Source organism: Arvicanthis niloticus, chromosome 9, assembly GCF_011762505.2.
Source record: "Arvicanthis niloticus isolate mArvNil1 chromosome 9, mArvNil1.pat.X, whole genome shotgun sequence".
Taxonomy (NCBI): domain Eukaryota; kingdom Metazoa; phylum Chordata; class Mammalia; order Rodentia; family Muridae; genus Arvicanthis; species Arvicanthis niloticus.
The window spans coordinates 29,680,146-29,701,302 of NC_047666.1; the positions used below are offsets into that span (position 1 = coordinate 29,680,146).

General features: G+C 40.8%; 1 pseudogene; it reads right to left on the bottom strand.

Moving 5' to 3' along the window:
- Window positions 1-5,220: 5,220 nt before the first annotated feature.
- Window positions 5,221-5,933, bottom strand: LOC117715697 (vomeronasal type-1 receptor A11-like; annotated as a pseudogene).
- Between the last annotated feature and the right edge of the window lie 15,224 nt (window positions 5,934-21,157).

Sequence of the window (21,157 nt, forward strand, 5' to 3'; positions counted from 1 at the left end):
TGTCAATTTGAAAAAATTAAAAAGGGGGAATGGTACCCTACCAAGGGATCCCCCAGAAATATCCTTCATCATGCACTCTTCATTTTAAATTTTTTAAATTTGGATTCTGAAGGAAAATCTGCTGCAGATAGATTCTGGCATCCTGATACAAAAAAAAATTTTGCAACAGTCCTCTGGAAAGACCCATTAACTGGAACCTGGAATGGGCCAGACCCAGTGCTTATCTGGGGAAGAGGTTCTGTTTGCATATATTCCCAAACTGCAGATGCTGCACGTTGGCTGCCAGAGAGACTGATTAAACAAATAGACAACAATAACAAATCCAGGGAGGAGAAACCCCCTGAGAAGCGTATTTTTTCTTCACAGGAAACATAAAGATGCTTCACAATTGCCTTCAAATTGGAACAGATCAACGAGTAAACCTGACTTGGGAAGTTATCAGTGCTGAAGAAGACATCACCACCCATATCTCCAGGGTGGCTTTATTGGACTCTTGATTCCCTGACTTATAATTTAGTGGGGAACTAGATTGTTTTAGATTTAGTGGGAATTTAGATTAGGAGAAAACCCACTACCACAGTTACTATAGTTGTTTTTTGGGTTTGAGATTGACTAGAGCAGGAACAGGGATTTCCTTAGTTTTCTTTAGATCAAAGCTATGATCAGTTTTGTATTTATATAGATATAGATTCTGATATAAGACATTTATAAACAGAATAGAAGAGGCTTACACTTTTTACTCCTCTGATAGAGGGAGTTATGTGTTACCCTTAAAAAAGAGTGTTGCTTTTATACTGACTGTTCAGGCATTGCTAAGTCTCTTGTCTCTTGGGTTAATAAGGTTCAACAAACTGATGGCTTTTGTACGAGATACTATACAAATGAAACCCATACAGGTCCGCTATTACAGGCTGGAAGTAGGGGACTCTGAAACCTCTGTCATCAAGACTGATGAGGATTAACCCCTAACTTACGCGCTAAGCCGGATAGTCAGTGACGGGTAAGAGAGCATACCGAGACCCTTGCCCCTAAAAGAAGGGAGGCCTCACCATCCTAAGACAGGAGCTCAACCAATGGCTGTTGAGTATCCAAGGATGGGAAAGGGAGGCTGGGGTCCTTTGTTCCAACCTAGGACAGGCACGGTTTCCGTAAGTTTTCCCAGCCTTCCCTTTTGAAAAAAAATTTAAAAAGGGGGACCTGTTGGGAGCCGACTTTAGCAGAAAGTGGCTAGATCAACTTTGCAGCCATCTGGAACCATATACCCTGACGAAAGATTTGGTTTTCAATAGCCTACAACAGCTAAAGCACACTCTGATATCCCACATATTTTGTGTTGCTGTTTACTGCCCCCAGCTGCAAGGTGCACGTGGTAGTCACGCCTGCAAGGCATTGCAGTTCACGTGCTGTCCACATGCTATCTACACCATACATGCTTATAAGGCGCATGTGCTATCCACGCCTGCAAGGCATTGCGGTGCACGTGCTGTCCACGCTATAGACGCCTGTAAGGCTTACGTCATATCAACACCTGCAAGGCACGTGGTATCCACGCGCCTACAAGGCACGTGGCAAAAGCCTATAAATAGCTCAGAATTCCCTTCAATAAAAGAGACTTGATCAGAATCTCTGTCTTGTCTCCATTCTTCGTGTCTCTTCCCCTTTATCCCCACTCTCTCTCTCGCTAGACCCTGACCCTCGGATGGGAACGGGCAGTACGGGCTGCAACAACATACTAAACTTCTACTGCATAATTCTCCTGCTTAACTGTGAGACCTCTGGTGCTCTCCTTGAGCTTCCATGTTTCTGATTAAATCTTCTGTACAATGAGTGACAGACTGCTTCCTCAGGCTCCTTCAACATACAGAGAATTATATCCAAGAAATTTTGATTCAGTGCCCTATGACTTCCAGATTTCCATCTTGTAGTAAACAGTAAAAATGAATTTAAAGAAAACACAGAGATAAAGGAAGCCTTGAGAGTTTGGGGCTATGCAGTCATAGGCAGCTTAACATAACTGTGCCTAAGGCCAATCCTAGAGTGGATTTTTCTCCCCAAGGAGCTAGAATGGCCAGCTTCCCCCTCACCAATGGAGTCAGGAAGTATTAACATCTGTATGGACAGAAATGACATGCAATTTTTCTTTAATCCCCTTGGTACTTTACATACAGTAATATAAAGATCCTGACAAATAGAGCTTTGAACTATACTCTGAAGAGTCATCTAGACTTCACAGGACCAAGGGCCTCCCAGGCCTTTGATGCCAGACAAGGCCATTTTCTGCTTTATATGCAGCTGGAACCATGAGTCCCTTCATGTGTACTCATTGTTGGTGGTTTAGTACCTGTGAACTTGGGGGATCTGGGTGGTTGATATTGTTGTGCTTCCTATGGGCTTGCAAACTCCTTCAGTCCTTCCCCTAATTTCTCTACTAGGGTCTCATGCTCAGGCTGATGATAGGCTGTAAGCATTCCCATCTCTATCAGTAGGGCTCTTGCTGAGCCTTTCAGGAGACATCCATATCAAGCTTTTGCCAGCAATCACTTCTTGGCATCAGCAACAGTGTCTGGGTTTGGAGGCTGCATATGGGATGGATCCCCGGGTGGACAGTCTCTGGCCTTTTCTTCAGTCTCTGCTCCACTATTTTTCCCTATATAAGGAAATAAAGGAGTTATTCTTGGTTAAAAATTTCAGAAGTGTGAGTGGCCACATTCTTCAACCAGGGGCCATGCCTCACTTCTGGATATGGTCTCTACAGGTTATCTCTCTCCTTTGTTGGGCATTTTAGCTAATGTCACTCCTGTTGGGTCCTGGGAGCCTGTTGCTTTTCTGGTGTCTGGGACTTTCTGGTGGCTATCCCCAGTTTTCCATCCCCTATTGCTACAGGCCTCAACAGATAAAAGAAAATTAAAATAATCCTGTGCATTATATCAGATCACCATGTACTAAGGCTGGTCTCCAATAACAACAAAACAATGGAAATCTCATATACACATGGAAGCTGAACAATGCCCTTACTCAATGATAACTTGTTCAGGGAAGAAATAAAGAAAGAAATTAAAGACTTTTTAGAATTTAAAGAAAATGAAGGCACACCATACCAAAACTTATGGGACACAATGAAAGCTGTGCTAAGAACAAAATTCATAGCTCTAAGTGCCTACAAAAAGAAACTGAAGAGAGCATACACTAACAGCTTGACAACACACCTGAAAGGTCAAGAACAAAAAGAAGCAAATACACCCAAGATGAGTAAATGGTAGGAAATAATCAAACTTAAGGCTGAAATCAACGAAGTAGAAATGAAAAGAAATATACAAAGAATCAACAAAACCAGGAGCTGATTCTTTGAAAATCAACAAAAGAGACAAACCCTTACCCAGACTGACAAGAGGGCACAGAGACAATATTCAAATTAAAAAAAGTCAGAACTTAAAAGGGAGACATAACAACAGAAATGAAGGACATTTAAAATATCATCAGATCCTACTACAAAAGCGTATACTCAACAAAAGTGGAAAATCTGGATGAGATGGAAAGTTTTTAGACACATCCCAGGTACCAAAGTTAATTCAGGATCAGATAAACTATCTAAACAGTCCCATAACCCCTAAAGAAATAGCAGCAGTCATTAAGTCTGTCTACCAACAAAAGCTCAGGACCAGATGGTTTTAGTGCAGAATTCTATCAGATCTTCCAAGAAGACCTAATACCAATTCTCTTTAAACTATTCCACAAAATAGAAATGGAAGGAACACTACCCAACTTGTTCTATGAAGCCACAATTATGCTCATACCTAAACCACACAAAGACCCAACAAAGAAAGAGAACTTCGACCAATCTCTCTTATGAATATCGATGCAAAAATACACAATAAATTCTCACAAACTGAATCCAAGAAACCTCAAAATAATCATCCATCATAATCAAGTAGGCTTTATCCCAGGAATGCAGAGTTGGTTCAATATTTAGAAATCCATCAATGTAATCCACTATATAAACAAACGGAAAGAAAAAAACCCCACATGATCATATCACTAGATGTGGGGAGCCAACAGAAGGCGGCTATCATCCTTGCAGTCATCCTGAGCCATATACGCTGACAAGAGATTTGTTTTCAACAGCCTACAACAGCTGAGCACACTCTGATACCATCTTGTTTTATACACCCCTCCAGAACCCAGGCCCCTGACACAGATCTAATCTCCATTTAACCTGCACCTTTCAGTCATGTAGGGCACAGGTAGAGGGCATGATTAACAGGTCACCACCTCCAGAGATTAAAATATTAATGAGTTATCTAAAGGCCAGAGGGCATAGCTAATTAAGTTATTCCCTCCTCTCTTTCCCCTCCCTATAAAAGCCAAGCTCTCCTGGCTTTTGGGGGGACCTTGAACCATCTACACCCATTCACCAGGCCATGAAAAATAAAATCTTTGGGAAACTCCTGGACTCTATGTATCTCCTGGGCCTGCATCCAGGTTCCCAGCCTTTGGAACCCTGAACCTTCTGGAAGGAGCCACTAGCCTGCTCACTGCAGCTTAGTGAATGTGTAACTCTCCACCTGTACTGTGGGAAGCCAGCCCAGGACTCCATTGCTGGACTGCCTCGTGACTTTGTCCCCAACACTGGACTCCCCAACGAGTTTTTTCCCACAGCATCAGCACTCAAACCACTGGATTCTATTTATAGTGGGGCACATGGAGGTGATATTTGCTCACTTTGAGTGACAGATAACAGTTTTACTGTGTGAAGTGTGTCTTGGGTATGCTCAGCATTGTGAAGTGTGAAGTGGCCCCAGAGAAAAGGGCCACCCAGACCATCCTGATGCTTGTGAGCTTCTTTGTGCTGATGTCCATCTTTGACAGCATTGTCTTCTGCTCAAGAACTATGTTCCTGAAAGATCCAACATCTTAAACCCATGCCTGCCCAGAGGAAGCTTTGTGCAGGGGAACACAAACTCAGCCACACACTTCACACAGCTGAACACTCGCAGAGGGAAACACACTTCACAATGCTGAGCATACCCAAGACATACTTCACACAGTAAAACTGTTATCTGCCACTCAAAGTGAGCAAATATCACCTCCATGTGCCCCACTATAAATAGAATCCAGTGGTTTCAGTGCTGATGCTGTGGGAAAAAACTCGTTGGGGAGTCCAGTAGTGGGGACAAAGTCACGAGGCAGTCCAGCGATGGAGTCCTGGGCCAGCTTCCCACACTACAGGTGGAGATGTACAGGATCTGGGGATGCTTTTGGGGAAAGGCTGGTACCTTGCAGATGTTGGGCCTGTTCCCTGTGCCTGCACAAGAAAGCAACCATGTACCAAGTCGAGAGGACCATGAGACTAATAAAAAAGACTTCCCTGATGGCCAGCAGTGTAGAAAACATGCTTTTCATGAAGTGTGTCATGGGTAGAATAGAACAGGACTGAGTAACATAAATGAAGTCATTCATGGTCAGATTGGGGGTGGCAATGACAGTAAGAGATAACTGCTAATTAACATATAGAGGACACTCAACAAAAGAATGACACATGAGATGTGATGGGGAGATTTATGTTTGAACTTTGCTAAACAGGAGCTTCTGGGATTGACGATGATGGCCTGGAGGACACTCAACAGGCTGGTGGTACAAAGAGGGAGACCCCTCACAATCTGTACAGGTAGACAAGGAATTTACATATGATGTCATCCTACCCTGGCCAATAAATAAAAATATCTGTGGCTATGAATTGTATGACCAGTAATATCAGTAGGTGAGTTAGAGACTAGAGACCAATGGGCAGATCAGTGAGTCTGGGCCTGTGCCCACAAATGAACTTGAGATTATGGAAGAGAAGAAAGATGTAGTTGCCTGAGATCCCAATGCCAAGTTCAGAGAAAAAGGTGTTTCTTATGTTAGAATTAGTGTGGAGTCTTCTTCTTACTCATTGTATATAAGAACAGAAGCTAAGGAGAAAAGTGGAGCAATGTCTCATCCTGAGCAAAACTACAAGCATCACTCCAGACTACTCTTCCGCCTATAGGAAAACACTCAGTTGCCTATGCACTCTTATTCCACTGAAAACCACTGGTCCACCTCACATTCCACAGATCATCTCATTTTTCCTAAGCTGAGCCATGGCTGGATCATGTGTCCCATGGTTGATATGTGTGTGAGCTCCTTTAACATAAACTACTGCACACGTCACATATTATGTCTTTTCATATTTAGCATATGTCAGTTTTCCTGGATCAGAAACAGCATCATAATAGTTTTCATCCACAGCATCTTGATTGCCAGGACCTTTACAGAGTTTTACTATTGTGGGTGAGTTCATATGAGGAAGATTCTGTGAAAAAACTGTCCTTCTCAGTGAAACAGGTCTTGTGGATTGGGTATGCACTTATTATACTTGGGGCTATCTTTACTCTGCTTACTGATTGTAAAACCAAATTTCCTAATATATTTATATAGCAAATGTTGGCAATTGTGATCTGTGAATCCAGACATTTCTCATTCCACCCACAATCTGCCATTTCCTCCAACTGTGACCTTGAACACTTAGGCTGAGATCAAGTTCCCTCCTCCTGAACATATATGTGCCTGTGTCAGGTGGACATCGTTCTTACATGCCAAACATGGCAGTGTTCCAGCACAGGATGGTCTCTGTGGATATTTCCCCTGCTGGTCCTCTCATAAAATACCCTATGTTTGTGCTCTGGAAGAGTTAAGGTAGATCATAGTGACTGGTCAGCTCTATCCATGCCTGAAACAGAAGATAAAAGATAAAATACAAAACAGCAGAACATTGGAGTGGAGTCCTTTCCAGAGAACTTTCATGGACAATTCAGTCTTTGAGGGATACTCTGTAAGTGCATCTTCCATGTTTCTACACTCAATCCAGAGCATCCTCCAAGAGACAAGAAAAATGGGAAAATTTCAGTGGAAGAGGAGCATACTCCATGTCTTCCTTCAGGATGTGAAGTCAGAAAGAAATAAAGCTTCAATTAATAGAGAGTTGGGGCTACCCCCAAATTACAGAATCAAATGAAGGTAGCCAAACTCTGTCCTGAAAGACAGGCTCTATATGAGGCCACATTCACTCTTTTGGTAATTGAGGGTTGATTCCTCCTCCAGATTTTTGATATACTAACTATAAGTTTATATTTATAAATGTGCTGTATATGTTGTTGACTTGTTATATTTTCTTTGATTAGATTAACTAAAACATTATGACCAAACCTACCTTGGATAGGAAAGCCTTCATTTCAAGGTAAAGACACAGACAATATTTCTCTAGTCATCCTGCCACCTACAAATTTCACAGCTCATAAAATTCTCCATTATATTCTAACAATAGAATCAGTGTCAAGCAATGAGGGCACACACCTTAATTTGAGCACTCCAAAGGCAGAGATTTGTGGATGTTCAAGTTCAAGGCCCAACTGGCCTACAGACTGAGGTCCAGGAGAGCCAGGGCTACACAAAGAAACCCTGTCCTGGAAAACCAAACAACAAAAAGAATCAGTAAGGCATGCAGACTCAAGACAGAAATTGCTCTGCTGTGTATGAATCCTTCTTAGATACAAGCCACAAAATATTCTCCAGTCTGTCCTTTCCCAGGTGAGCCTCATCTGCTCACACCTTCCTGGATGAGCATGGCTTAGGAGACCAGGAGAGAAGACTCACTCTCTCAGATCTACAGAATTAAGAGACTTTGATCTAACTGATTGGGCAGGAGAGAGAAAGCTGTGACAGGCCTGGGATAATCTATTGTAGCATGCACTGTAATTGCATTTTGCACAATGTAACAAAACAGGCTACATTCAAGAGACATGAAATTCTCTACATAGTGTACAGAGCACCAGGAAAGGTCACTGACTTCTGAAACAGGTCCCATTAGAAGAGGCTACACTGGAGAAAAGGAAAGGAAGGCATTTGGGCAGATAACAAAAGGAAAATGTTTGGAATATGAAATGACAAAGAGGAACCTGAGCAGTCTTTGATTGATGTCAATGGTGAAGGCCATGGCTGCTCAGGGCAGAAAAATTGACCCCCCCTCCCCACATCCTGAATCAAGGAGGCCCTGGCTTTAGCCTTTGTGTCATTCCACAGTTATCCAAATCATGGAAACCCGTGACACATAGGATCATCAACTAGAGGAGTTTGGTAAGTGACACTGCTCAGTAGATTTTAGATGAGGCTACTCAGTCACGATGCCTACTTTGGGCACAATCATAACCTTAAACCTAGAAAGACACAAAGGGGAAATTGTTGGTACATATGGGAAGGCAAAAACACCACCAAGTAGGTACAGGTGCTGTTTCCAGAGATGCCAGAAATAAATGAACTGTGGGAATGTGATAGGCAAACCATGAAGAGCCTTTGAGCTGAGGGATCACAACTCTTTCTGAAAGACTGCATATGAATATTATTTTTGAATCTTACACACTTTGCAGTTGTATCTTCATGCTCAGGCTGGCAGTTAGGATGTTACCAGGTGTTTCTAAGTAAGCCTGCAGAAACAGCAGGAACAGATATCTCAGAGGAGCAGCATGGCACAGACTCCAGCCACATATACTGGACCTCACACAGTGCTGCAGAACAACCTGCTTTCCTCATCATTCAGTGATGCTTTGCTGCTCAGCAGATCTGACCTTCAGCCCAGTGAGTTTGTTGGGAATTTCTATTATCAGAAAATTATAAAGGACATTGACCCTTTCCAGCAGCAAGGGCATCTCCTCCCATTGATGGCAGATAAGGCCATCCTCTGGTATGTATGAAGCTGGAGCCATGGTTCCCTCCATGTATACTCTTTTGTTGGTGGTTTAGTCCCTGGGAGCTCTGGAGGGAGGGAGAATGGGATAGGCATTTTATAGAGGGGAAACTGGGAAATGAGATAGCATTTGAAATGTAAATAAGTAAAATATCCAATAAAAAAGAAAATGGAGGGATATTTATTCAATGACTAGAACACAGAAATGATAAATGAACACAAATATTGTGTGCATTAAGACCATGCCCACTGTTTATTAACAGTGTCCTGCAACCTCATCACCACAGTGACTCAGGTGACTGCTCCTGCCAGGCAGAGTGAGGCCAAGGGCTGACATAATTTGTGAAGTTAAACAGGGAATGGAAAGGCCCTTAAGATTCCAGTCGATAAAGGTCAGCAAGGAGCCCTCTGTTAAATGAGGTTTGAACATACAACCCATTTCTTTTTCAAAGGCTTTCTGAACTTCTAAGTACTCACACTATAGACCAGTATATCAACACTATTCCTTTTATGGTATATAATCAACAGAAGCAACATTAAGTTTTTATGTTTAAATTTAAAGTTAAAACTTTACTCACTACCTTTCAAGATACAGACAAAGGATCACAGTACCATCTGAAATCCTCTGGAAATTATACCACACAACTTATGGATGATAAAGTAAATTTGGTAATTAGTTCAGAAAAATAAATTGAAATTAAAATTAACAGACATCTTATAAAAATTAAGTAATTTTAGGACTTTATGGAAATGAATATCCTAGAAAGAAAATGCACTTGATGCAGAACACAGTACCCTGTGCTGAGAGGCTGTCAGAGCTCAGTGTCACCATTACAGAGGCTGAAACTCCTGCAGTGCCAGTGTTCCTCCTCCCACAGCCTGCCTGGGTCCCAGCCACCTTCTGAGTCTGTACTTACAGCAGGACACTTACTCAGATGAAAATGGCAGGGCAGGTGGAATCTGAGCCTGAGTAGAACCTGCACAGGCTTAGGTGAAGGGAGTCTTTAAAGCTTCTCTGCAGTTTGTAATTTTAGTGACTGTCAGTGACAAGTTAGCACTAGAGAGCAGGGACATGTGGCATCCCACTGGAACATTTTACTTGTTGAGTTGACTCTACTCTTTTGGATGACAGCCATCTTGGGAGAGCTGGGCCCAAACTTTTCACTGAGCTTTTTTGGCAAACCTGCAAGTTAGATCAGGACAAAATCTAGTCAGCCCAACTTACTAATTTTCCCCTCATGCAAAATGAGAACAAACTAAACTTCTACTGCATAATTCACCTGATTAACTGTGAGATCTCTGGTGCCTTCCTTGAGCTTCCATGTTTCTGATTAAATCTACACAGTGGATGACAGGCTTGCTTCTTCAGGGTCCTTCAACTGAAACATGGAGAATTCTTGGTTCTAGGCCCTGTCATTTCCAGCTCTCAGTAAACAGTAAAAATGAATTTAATGAAAATACATAAGTTAAAGTAGCCTTGAGAATTTCAGGCTATGCAGTGATAGGCAGCTTAAATATAACTGTGACTGAGGCCAACCCAGTACTGGATTCTTCTTCCCAAGGTGCTTGAATGGCCAGCTTCCTCCTCACAGATGGAGTCAGGAAGTCTTAGCATCTGTATGGACAGAAATGACATGCAATTTTGCTTTCATTTCTATGATCCTTTACCTACAGTAATATAAAAATCCTGACAAATGGAGATATGTTCCATACTCAGAAGAGAGTCCAAACATCCAGGGTGACATACATCTGTTTTTGGACCTCTGAATTAGAAGACAGCATTTTATAATAACTGCTCTCAATATGCCAAAGGTTCATACACTAGCAAAGCCTGAAAGATTGCTTATTTCAGAGGACCAGCTAGCTCAGCCTATAGAGCATGGGACTCTTAATCCCAGCATCATGGGTTCATACCCCACATTGGGCACCATCTATATTAGGTGGTGTTTAGAGATGCTGCAGCACCTTCTGTCTCTGCTAGCTATCTGTGCTGCCCACCATGTTCCTGCACTAGAAGTGGCCAGAGGCCAAGAGCACCCCACAAGATGTAACTAGAAATATAAACAATAAAGAAATCACAAAGGGAGACAACTCTGGAAATAGAAAACCTAGGAAAGAGATCAGGAGTGATAGAGGCAAGCATCGGCAACAGAATACAAGAGATAGAAGAGAGAATCTCAAGTGCAAAAGATATAGAAAATATTGATACAACTGTCGTAGAAAATGCAAAGTGCAAAAAGTTCCTAACCCAAAACATCCAGGAAATCGAGGACACAGTAAGAAGACCAAGCCTAAGTACAGTAGGTATAGAAGAGAGTGAAGATACCCAACTGAAAAGGCCAATAAATATCTTCAACAAAATTATAAAAGAAAACTTCTCTAACCTAAAGATCAAGATGCCCATAAACATACAAGAAGCCTTTAGAACACAAAATAGAGTAGACCAGAAATGCCTCCTGTCACATAATAATCAAAACAACAAATGCACAAAACAAAGAAAGAATATTAAAAGTAGTAAGAGAAAAAGGGCAAGTAACATAAAAAGGCAGACCTATCAGAATTACACCAGACTTCTCAGTAGATACTATAAAAGTCAGAAGATCCTGAACAGATTTCATACAGACCCTAAGAGAACACAAATGCAATGCAAGCCCAGGCTACTATACCCAGCACACTTCTCAATTACCATAGATGGAGAAACCAAGATAGTTCATGACAAAACCAAATTTACACAGTATGTTTCCACAAACCCAGAACTACAAAGGATAATAGAGGGAAAGCTCTAATACAAGGAAGAAAATTATATCCTAGAAAGAGCAAGAAAGTAATCTTCTTCAAACAAATCCAAAATAAGATAGCCACATGTACATAATTCCCCTATAATAACAAAATAACAGGAAACAGCAATAACTTTCCCTTAATATCTCTTAACATCAGCAGCCTCAATTCCCCAATAAAAAGACATAGACTAAAATACTGGATGCGTAAAAGGACCCAGCATTTTGCTGCATACAGGAAATGCACCTCAGTGACAAAGACAGACACAGACAACCTCAGAGTAAAAGGCTGGAAAAAAATTTTTCAAGCAAATGGTCCTAAGAAAAAAGCTGGAGTAGCTATTCTAATATCAAATAAAATAGAATTTCAACTAAAAGCTATCAAAAAGGATAAGAAAAGACATTTCATACTCATCAAAGGAAAACTCAAACAAGATGAACTCTCAATTTTGAACATCTATGTGCCAAATGTAAGAGCACCCACTTTCATAAAAGAAACCTTACTAAAGCTCAAGGTACACATAACACCTCACACAATAATAGTGGGAGACTTCAACACCCCACGCTCATCAATGGACAGATCATGGAAACAGAAACTAAATAGAGAAACAGTGAAACTAACAGCATTTATGAACCAAATGGATTTAACAGATATCTAGAGAACATTTCATCATAAAACAAAAGAATATAACTTTTTTCTCAGCACCTCATGTGGTACCTTCTCCAAAATTAACCATATAATTGGTCAAAAAACAGGCTTCAACAAATACAAGAAAATTGAAATAATCCCATGCATCCAATTGGATCACCATGGACTAAGGCTGGTCTTCAATAATAACAAAAACAATGGAAAGCCCACATTCATGAGGAAACTGAATAATGCTCTACTCTATGATAATGTGGTCGGGGAAGAAATAAAGAAAGAAAGTAGACTTTTTAGAATTTCATGAAAATGTAGACACATCATACCAAAACTTATGGGACACAATGAAATCAGTGCTAAGAGAAAAATCATACCTCTAAGTGCCTACAAAAAGAAACTGGGAGAGCATACATTAGCACCTTGAAAACACACCTGAAAGATCAATTACAAAAACAAGCAAACACAACAAAGAAGAGTAGACAGCAGGAAATAACCAAACTCAGGGCTGAAATCAACCAAGTAGAAACCAAAAGAACTATACAACGAATCAATAAAACCAGGAGTTGGTTCTTTGAGAAAATCAACAAGATAGACAAACCCTTAGCCAGACTAATCAGAGGGCTTAGGATTTATATAGGTGTCTGGAACAATGGGTTGATGCTCTATATCCTATTCAAATTATCTGAAGAAGGAACAGGGTTTAAGAATTAGGAGCCATCTCAAGTGTCATGTCATGTCATTAGAGTAGTGTTACTTCTAAAATTTACAATGATTGTCATTATAATTAGAAAAAAGTTTAAAGACACCTGTATGGTATTTGGCACAATTCTAACACATCTTGAGATGTTTTAACTTTGCATAGTGAGAGTATGAGTTTAAAGAATGCTGCTCTGTTGAGCTTTGATGCTGCAGATAATACTGATAAAATTATCCATGGCCTGAGGTCAGTATTTTTTTTGTCAAACCTCAGGAATGGCATATATAACTTGATCATGCTATCCCTTCTTGTATTGGGAATACTTTTATTCCTGCCCATTGTGTTAAAGCTTGTCTCTAACTATATCAACAGGTTGGCAGCCAAAGTACATGACTTGAAACTGAAAATAAACTTCCAGACAGAGTTATTAATTTAACAGGCTGGCAAGCCAAGGACTAGTAAGATTCTGCATTGACTTACCAACCTAAGACATAAGTACATTTATTACAATAATGCATATTCTACAACAGGTAAGGAAGGCTTTCTTGTCAGAATGACCTAAGACAAGCTCTGTCTGGTTGATGCAATAAAAAATGGTAGGTGTGGAGAGCTTTTGGGGCTCCCTGGTAGGAATCTGACATTGGCCAAGGACAAGGAAATGGGCTGCTTGGAAGGAATCTGACATAGGCTAAGGACAAGGAAATGGACTGCAGACAGGAATCTGGCATTATTCTACAAAAGAAAGTAGTTTCAGGCAGAAATCTAAATCCTAGGCCAGAACAAAAATGTAATTTCAGGCAGGAATCTAAATCTTAGGCTAGAACTAAGAAGTAATTATAGAAAGAAATCTAAATCTTAAGCAAGAACAAAGAAGTAGGCTTCAGTCATGAAAATGACTTTGGGCTATGACAGGGAAGTAGGCTCAGATATTTTGGTCATCCTGATAAGCCCTTAGAAATAGTGATTCTGTTTATTGTCATACATGTTCTTTGACTATCTGGGTTTATTTTCTTGCTTGTTCCTTGACTATTTTCATTTATTGTATTGCTAGTTCCTCAACCTAGAACTGACCTTAATACTTGCATGTAATTTAAAAAGAGGAGACGGAATGGGATAATGGATTAATGGGTGGGGGATGGGGAAGGGGAAAAACATCTGAAGTGTAAATAAATATAACATCAAATTAAATAAGTTGTTAGTTGAAGTTAAAAGTTTAAAGAGAATGAACAGCTATTTTTCTCAATGTATTGCTTAAGTAAATTGAATACAACTTTTGTATAAAAATAAAAAGTAAATGGGTGTAAACAAGGAGAGAAGAGAAATTACCCAGGTGAGGCATCCAAATCTCCTTCAAGTCCTCCCTGGCTTTGGACTTGGTAATGGGTCTATGGGACCTCGTCATATCTTATCCACATTTCAGAAACAGAATTAGAACTCAGAGGACATGAACAATAATAATGACAGAGTTCTTCCACGCTGATGTGTCTGGTCAGATGTAATCTCAGGTGTCCTAGTTTTTTTGTTGTTGTTGTTGTTGTTGTTGTGATAAAGCCGTGACAAGAAATAACTTGTGGATAAAAAGGCTTATTTTAACTTATACTTCACACATCACAGACCATCACTGAGGGAATTCAGGCCAGAAACCCAGAGCAGGAATCTTGAGGCAGGAACTGAAGCAGAAGCCATAAAAGAATGTTGCTTGCTTACTGCTGTGCTTCTGATCCCTTACTTTTATATACCACCTGCCCAAGGATGCACCATCCACAGTGAATGGGCCCTATCAAATCAATCATTAATCAAAGAAATATCCCACAGACGTGCTCACAAGACAATCTGGTAGAGGATTGACGTTCTCACTTCCCACATGACCCTAGCTTGATTAATTTGATCAAAACTCACTATCAGAACAGTGCAGCACATCTGTGTATACCATGAGAGGGGACCTGACAATGTACTCCAAAGGCATCCAAATAAAATCTTCTAGTTACTTTCAAATGTCAACCTGATACAGTCTTGTATCACCTGCAGGTTCTCAATAACAAAGGTAGCTAAGGAAGCCAGGGGTAGAAAGTCAATAGGCCATCTTTTTCTGTAGTTCCTGTTTCAGTTCCTGCTTAAGCTCCTGCCCTGGCTTCCCCCACCAGTGACCTATAGCTTGGAAGTTAAAAGAAATTAATTTCTCTTCATTGCTTTTGGTCACAGTATTTTATTACAGCAACAGAAAAGCAAACCAGGATATGGAACGACTTGAATGATTCTGGTGGGTCTTAGTTTGCTCCCGGAGACAATAGCACAGTCAGAAAAGATGTTTGAAGAATTTACACTCAGATTCTTCATTTAATGAAGTATTTCCATTTAAAAATTCTCTGTGGTGAAAACCGCTGTAATACAAACTATATCCTAGCAGCTCCTTTCAGTGCACAAAGTCAACACTGAAAGTCAGTGGGAGTCTGCATGTGAGGGTCGAATGAACTCCTGTGTTTATCTTTGCTGTGTCTCCCTTGGACCAGTGTTAGAATATTTTGGAGGATGTGCTCCTAGGATTGCACTATCATTTTCCTTGGGCTCCCTGTACCTGATGATTTCATTTGAATGACTTCCCACAGAGCATAGTGTAGATGACCACAAGAGTTTATTACAGGATAGCATGAGGAATTCTCAATGGCAAAAGTGAGCAATGGCCAGACTCCATTTATAGGAAATCACTGTTCAGGAATGGGAGCCAAAGAACTCCTTGTTTGGCTTTACATACTGTACTGACTGTTTTTGGGTCAACTTGACACAAGCTGGAGTTTTCACAGAGATAGGAGCTTCAGTTGAGAAAATGCTTCCATGAAATCCTGCAGTAAGGCATTTTTTTCATTTAGTGATCAAGGGGAGAGGGCCCAGTGTGGGTGGTGCCTTCCCTGGGCTGGTAGCCTTCGGTTCCATAAGAAAGCAAGCTAGGCAAGGCAGAGGAAGCAAGCCAGTTAGTAACATCCCTCCATGGCCTCTGTATCAGTTCCTGTTTTATGACCTGCTTTAGTTCCTGTACTGACTTCCTTTGGTGATAAACAGCAGTGTGGAAGTATAAGCTGAATAAACCCTTTCCTCCTCATCTTGCTTGTTTGTGCAGGAATAGAAATCCTGACTAAGACACATACCGAGATAGGCTTCATACTTTCCCAACCGTCTGAAACAGGCAGCTTCCCCAAGGACTGTTTTCTGTTCATGGTGCTGACATGTCCATGTATATTTATTCATAAGGAAGGGGATGGTAGTATGTCTTTGTTCCTTAGTTGATAGCTTCCTTCCCGGTAGTTAGTAACTTACAAAGGTGTTAGGTCACTAGCAATTCAGAAACTCATGTCTCCTAACAGGGCCAGATGCACCTTCCATAACCCACTATTTTGGCTCAAATCATATAATAACAGCTTTAAAAAATATAGAAAGAAAATAATGCTACATATATACGAACAGACATCTTCAGCACCTAGAAATTTTTTCCATTTTCCTGGGCAACAGTGAAGCCCTGATAATCTTCATTATCCTTCATGTTGTCTAGTCTGTGTCTATCCTTTTACGAGATTCTTTTATAATCTGAGGAGGAACAGTTAGTTGTGCAACTCTACCCTTCTTTTAAAATTGGTGTTCTCACAAGGACATATATGGGAGATTCAAAGCTGGTTTTGAAAAGAAGGATGGGGACATACACTCTGACAAATGATGAAATGTTCTATTAGTCTACAAACCCACTGAAACACTACTCTACCCACTGAACTCTACTTTTTGGGAAAGTAGAGTACTCTTTCTTTCTTCCTTTTTAAAGTTTTTTCTTCCTTTATATAAATGCATCCAAATATTTATTTCATTCAGTTTATGTACTTGTAAAATATAATAATAAATGATATTGTTAGTAAATATATGTGATTGTGTTAGGATTAATTACAACATCATTTTATTGGTTATTTTATTTATTTACATTTCAAATATTTTTCCTCTTTCAAGGTTCCTCTCTACAAACCCCCATTTCTTCTCCAAACCCCCGACCTCTATGAGGGTGCTTACCAACCAGTCACCCACTCCCACCTCAGCACACTAGTATTTCCCTTCTCTTCCCTGGAGCATTGAGTTTCCAGAGGACCAAGTGGCTCTCCTCCCACTAATGCTAGATAAGGCAGTTCTCTGTTACATATCCAGATGGAGCCATAAGTCCCCCATGTGTACTCCGTGGCTGGTGGTTTAGTCCTTGCAAAATGTGGGAGGGGGGTTGGTTAGTTGATATTGTTGTTCTTCCTATGGGGTTGCAAACCCCTTCAGTTCCTTCAGTCCTTGCCCTAACTTCTCCACTGTTGTCCAGCACTCAGCCTGATGTTTGGCAGCTTGCATCTGCATCTGTATTGGTCATACTCTGGCAGTTTCTCAGGGACAGCTATTCCAGGCTTTTGTCTGTAAGCTCTTCTTAGCATCAGCAATAATGTCTGGGTTTGGTGTCTGCAGATGGGATGGATCCCTAGGTGGGGCAGTCTCTGGATGGCTGTTCCTTCAGACTGCTCTACTCTTTGTCACTGCATTTCTTTTTGGGACAGGAGAAATTCTGAATTATTATTTTTGAGGTGGGTGGGTGGCCCCATCCAGAAGTACTGTTCTTTGAGACAGAATTTCTTTATCCTATTTTCACAATCCTTGACTTTAACAATACTCTCCCTAATATAGTCAATGCTTTCTTATTTGTTTGGTAGTGAAAATTTCATAAGTTGGTAACTTAGCATCAGTTCTGGATTTTACAAACAGTTGACTGACAGGGATGGACCCTCCTTACTGACCTTAAGACCTGTGATGTGTACTACCACTTATTAGATGGAGCCTCTGCATCTCTTACCAGCTGGAGAATGATCAGCCTCTCCCTTCCTTCATGTCCTTGCTTTCATCCCTTGACTTGTTAGCATATGTATCGATGTGGTTGTGCAGCAAAGCCTCATTTTCTGGTAATGTTGAGACTCACCTTGAGCCACTTCCACAGCTTGGGTCCCCAGCAAACTAGGAGTAGTAAACAAGTAAAGAAAGGACAGGCACACAAACATATACAGAAAAGCTGGGATTGTCTTGGGATCTGTGATGCAGTAGCCACAGCATCCCTCAATGTGTATATTATATTAAGTTAAAAATGGAAATGGTGTTTTTACATATAGATAAACAAGGAAGTAGGTTGTTGCATACAGTTGAGCAGGGAGGCAGTGTATTGCATACAGTAGGACAGGGAGGCAGGTTTAGCTGATCTCAGAAGTAACTATCTCTGTAGTGGGCAGTCTTCAGGCTGTAAATACCTGGAGTAGGGGAGGCTATGGTGGACATTCTGTTTACACTGAGACCATTTCTACTTGGACCACAGGAAGGTTTTGACTTCCCACTGAGGTTTACCCAGGGAAGATTTGCCCTTACTATGGGTCTGAGCCACTGGTCATTGACAGAGCAGTGCCAATGTCAAATTACATACATTCATGCAGGACTTGTCTGGTTTCCTACAGAACCATTCATGAGTCAGATCTTTCTTAACCACTTAGAAATGTTCCAATTCATTTGGCTAACAGCACTGTCATGGTGGGAAAACATGCCAGTAAGCAGCAGGCATGGCAGCTGGAATAAGAAACTGAGAACTCACATCTTGGACATAAATATAAAGCAGAGAGTGAACAGGAGGAGATAGTAAGATTTTAGGTTAAACCTGCTATAAGCTGGTTTCTGATGCCCATGACTTCTTCACCAAAAGACTGCAGCTGTGCCTCTCTCTTTCTCTACAGTTTACTATCATTTCTTTTAAAATTTACTTGTAAATGCCACACACAGCTTGAATTCTGAACTTGAGCATATGGAAATTAAGGCTCAGAGAACCAATAATATACAGAATCAGGATACTCCAGGAGAGGACTGACCCATGAAAAGGCTGCCTGTTAACACTGTAGAGTGAGAGCCTCAGTGGAAAGTCATGGGAGGCTCAGGAGTCTCTCACCCCAGAGCAGACATATCACAAAGTATGAAATGGTTTGTTATTGATTACACCTGAGGTTCAAAATGAGTAAAGTTAAAGTTGTCAACTTGGTGAAAACTTTCTGATCCCTCCCACAGGTATTGCAAGATAACTCAGATAAAGTTTGTCCCGGGCCCTCCCCAGATATCTGTTATTAAGATCACAGGGAGTAAGGTCAAAGGCGGAGAAGATGCTCCACAGGGATCCCAGGTCTCTGTGCTGCACAGTGAGAAATTGTCACTTTCTACATACACTAAATTTACAAATTGCTCACATGCATTAAAGACTCCCTTAATCCTGCACAGGATCCCCTCAGGCTCAGAGTCCTTGCCTGCCACATCCATCTGGGTAAGTGCCCTCCACCCAAGTACAGAATCAGAAGGTGGTCTGGTCCCACGCAGGCTGAGAGAGAGGAGTTAACAGGCTACAGGGAGGTTTTCGGCATCTGCAATAGAGACACTTAGCTCTGAAGGTTCTTCATCAGGTAGGTATAGGACTCTGTTCTGCATGGGTAATGAACTTGTTTTCTTCTTAGGATATTCAGTTTTTTGTAACTCCTAAAATTCATCAGCTCTCTACACTTCTGGGATATCCATAAATTTTTGGTTTCCATTCATCTTTCTAAAGTTAATGACTCTTTGTGTCAGCATTTAAGTCACACAGTGAATTTCCTGGCTTATTCTTTTCTACAGATCAATTCATGTTACAAAAAAAAAAAAAAAAAAAAAAAAAAAAACCAAAACAAAACATTAAAGCCACATCTTAATGTAATGTCTTCAACTCATTGTCTGTCTAGAACTGTTATTGGACTTGATTTCTTTGGCTTGAATAATTCAGAGATTTGAAGCTGTAGTGGTTTGAATATGCTTTGACCAGGGAGTAGCACTATTAGGAGGTGGGGCTTTGTTGTGATAAGTGTGGCCTTGTTGGAGGAAGTATGTCACTGTGGGCATGGGCTTTAAGACCCATGTTCTAGCTTCGTGGAAGCTAGACTTTTCCTGCTTGCCTTTGTAACAAGATGTAGATCTCTCAGCTCCTCCTATACCATACTTGCATGGATGCTGCCATGATTTTGACTTGATGATAATTAACTGAAATTCTGAACCTGTAAACCAGCACCAATTAAATATTGTCCTTATAAGAGTTGCCTTGGTCATGGTGTCTGTTAACATCAGTAAATCTCTAAATAAGACTGATGTTGGAACCAGGGACTGGGGTATTGCTGTGATAGGCCTAACTATCCTTTTTATTTTATGACAATGTAAATTTTGGGACTTTGGGTTTCGAGTGTAGTGGGATACCTTAAGGGAGGCTTATGGGCCATCCTAATGGGAATATGGATGATTTTTCTTGCTGAGGGTGATTTGAGCTATGGAAGCTTGGGTTTAGAGGCTTAAGAGGAGAAAAATATTAATTTGTGACCCAAGCCCTTTGGAGAAACCCAGAAGATCAGGTGTGGATCCCAGACACTGGAACAAGAAGCTGTAACATGAAAGTTGCCTTGGAGACCCCAAGATGTTGGAGCTGCCAGAGCTGTGGGACATCTGCTGAGGAAAGCTGATAACAGGGAGTGAAATTAGCCAAGGAAAAAGATTTTTATTACAGCCAAAAAAGATGAAAAAGGAGTTGGAGAACTGAAAAACACTTTGACATCAGACATGGAGATGCAGTTTAGATTTTGCCCAGCTGGTTTCCTATTTTGCTTCAGAGACTATAGTTAAGTGATTGAAGGAATCTCAGAAGAGACTTTGAATGAGATATTTTGCATTTATTGAATCTGGTATAGACTATGGGGACATTGGAAATTGGACTGAATGTAATTTTTATTGTGCTATGGATAGGAATGGCTCCCATAAACTTATGTTTGTGAACAAGACTATCAGAGCCAGGGAGTGGAATGTGGTGGTTTGAATATGCTTGGTCCAGAGAGTGTTACTATTAGGTTGTGTGGCTTTAATGGATTAGTTATGACCTTTTAAGAGGAAGTGGTCCACTGTGGTGTTAGGCTTTCAGACCCTACTCCTAGGTTCCTGGAAGATAGTCTTCTCTTTACCTTTGGAACAAGATGTAGAATTCTCAGCTCCTCCTAAACTGTACCTGCCTGGATGCTGTCCTGCTCCCACCTTAAGGATACTGGACTGAACTTCTAAAACTAGCCGCAATTAAATGTTGTTTTTATAAGAGTTGTCTTGGTCATAGTGTCTGTTCAAAGCAATAAAATCTAAACTAAGACAGAAGCTTTACAAGGAAATGAAGCTGAAGTTTCAAAGCT